At 43.4% G+C, this 2,515-nt stretch overlaps 1 pseudogene; it reads left to right on the forward strand.

Annotated features, from left to right (window-relative positions):
• The first annotated feature begins 919 nt into the window (after positions 1-919).
• Positions 920-1,453, forward strand: LOC109458621 (ubiquitin-conjugating enzyme E2 L3 pseudogene; annotated as a pseudogene).
• Positions 1,454-2,515: the final 1,062 nt, after the last annotated feature.

Here is a 2,515-nt window from a genome sequence, read left to right on the forward strand (position 1 = left end):
GATATGTGGTATATAAAACTGAAAACAACAAAGGAACAAGACAAAAACAAAGAAACAAAAACGCATAGACACAGACAATAGTTTAGTGGTTACCAGAGGATAAATAGCAGGAGGGTGGTATATGAGGGTAAAAGGGATCAAATATATGTTGATGGAAGGAGAACTGACTCTGGGTGGTGAACACACATGATATATAAATGATGTATTACAGAATTGTACACTTGAAACCTATGTAACTTTACTAACAATTGTCATCCAATAAACTTTAATTAAAAAAAGAACAAAGTGGGAGGTATCACGCTACCTGACATCAAATCATACTACAATACTATAGTAATCAAAGCAGCACGGTATTGGCATAAAAACAGACACATAGATAAATGGAACAGAATAGAGAGCCCAGAAATAAATCCATGCCTATATGGTCAGTTAATCTATAACAACAGAAGCAAGACTTTACATTAGAGTAAAGACAGTCTATTAATATGGACACTTGGAATACCTCACTTACTCACCCAACAAACAAAAGCAGAAACAGGCTACACGGGAGTCTCTGTCCTGGGTTAGCAAACAGTCTATGAGAACCTCATCTATCACTGCCACACCCCCTTTACTCCTGTGTCTGGCTTACCTTCTCTTTTACCCTCACTCCCCTTTCTCCCCTCTGAAGCCCCTTACCACAGTGTGGATTCTTGTCAAGAGAGTTTCTTGGATCTTAGAGAGGAACGTCCTTTTTAGATGTCTCAACGTTTTCCTCCTAGCTCATGTAAACATCACATAAGTGGACCCAAGTGAAGGCTGCTAGAAATGTGGCTGGTATGATGTGACTGCCCCATAACTCAGACATGCATTGGATCCAGGGCTTTGCTTCAAGAATCAGAACTCTGGGATGCCCACTGGGAAAGCAGCAGCCCCAGATCCAAGATGGCGGCCAGCAGGAGGCTGATGAAGGAGCATGAAGAAATCCGCAAATGTGGAATGAAAAACTTCTGTAACATCCAGGTTGATGAAGCTAATTTGTTGACTTGGCAAGGGCTTGTTGTTCCTGATAACCCTCCATATGATAAGGGGGCCTTCAGAATTGAAATCAACTTTCCAGCAGAGTACCCATTCAAACCACCGAAGATCATATTTAAAACAAAGATCTATCACCCCAACATTGATAAAAAGGGGCAAGTCTGTCTGCCTGTAATTAGTGCTGAAAACTGAAAGCCAGCAACCAAAACTGACCAAGTAATCCAGTCCCTCATAGCACTGGTGAACGACCCCCAGCCCGAGCACCCCCTTCGGGCTGACCTAGCTGAAGAATACTCTAAGGACCGTAAAAAATTCTGTAAGAATGCTGAAGAGTTTACAGAGCAATATGGGGAAAAGCGACCTGTGGACTAAAATCTGCCGCGATTGATTCCAGCAAGTATGAGCAGAGATCCAGAGCAGTGCACACACCCCGCAAAGCAGGACTCTGGAAAATTGACACGTGCCACCACCTGGCATTTGCTTGTGGCAGTTACTAACTTTCTACAGTTTTCTTAATCAAAAGTGGTTTAGGTAACCTATAAAAGGATTAAAAACTTAAGATGTCCTAAAAAAAAAAAAGAAGAAAAGAAAAGAATCAGAACTCTGCCTCCTGCCAGGAAGACATGGCATCATGAGGGCTTTCCTTTCACACTCGGGGTGGCCTGAACCCCACCGTCCTCCCTTGGGGCAAGTCATTTTGTATCTCTGAGCCTCTGTTTCCCTACCCCGAAAGTGGGGCAAACGGTGGGACTCTAAGTAGAGAGATTCTGGGGAATGAACGAGAACTCACGTGGCATGCCCAGCGTGAGGTAACTATTCCATGGGGTCCAGTGTTGCCATTTTGAACATAAATCTCACCACAAGAGGGATGCTGTTTTGTTCTCTGCTATATTTCTATTGACAGTGTCTGGCATAGAAAAGCTATTCAATATTTTTTAATGAATTAATGAGAGCAAATGAGACAAACCACTTCGCTGTTAGCTTTAACTCACTCACTGAAATTCAGGAAACCTAGAAACAGATGTTTCTCAGGAGAGTCTCTTTGGAAATCAACACAGAAACCACTGACCTCATTTTGTAAGTGTACCCATTTTTAATTTTCACACTCCTTCTGGTGTTATATTTTGCATATTTTCTTCTAAACAGGAAACGTGTCCTCCTCCCACAGGGCTTCTCAGTCTTGCTCGCTACTGCTCCATTATTCTACTTCCTGTCTTGGCACTACGTTGGCCAAGATTTCGCAGTTTTAGCACTGAAATCCCTGTGTCCAGGGAAACCCCTCACATCACCCTAGTTGGCACACAGACGTCTTTGGACCATAAAAACTTAACAATTGGGTACTGTGGGGACAGAGCCAGGAGTGCAGTTTCCAGGCTCTCGGCCTCACGTGGAAAAGTGCTGGCTCAGGTAGTAAATGGCCATCAACTGTGATTGGATGGCCATGAGCTGTGGCTAGTTGGCCGTCAGCTGTGACCAGTGAGCCATTGGCCACTAATAT

The sequence above is a fragment of the Rhinolophus sinicus genome, chromosome 7 (genome assembly GCF_057876585.1).
Source record: "Rhinolophus sinicus isolate RSI-liver-muscle chromosome 7, RSI-T2T, whole genome shotgun sequence".
Classification (NCBI taxonomy): domain Eukaryota; kingdom Metazoa; phylum Chordata; class Mammalia; order Chiroptera; family Rhinolophidae; genus Rhinolophus; species Rhinolophus sinicus.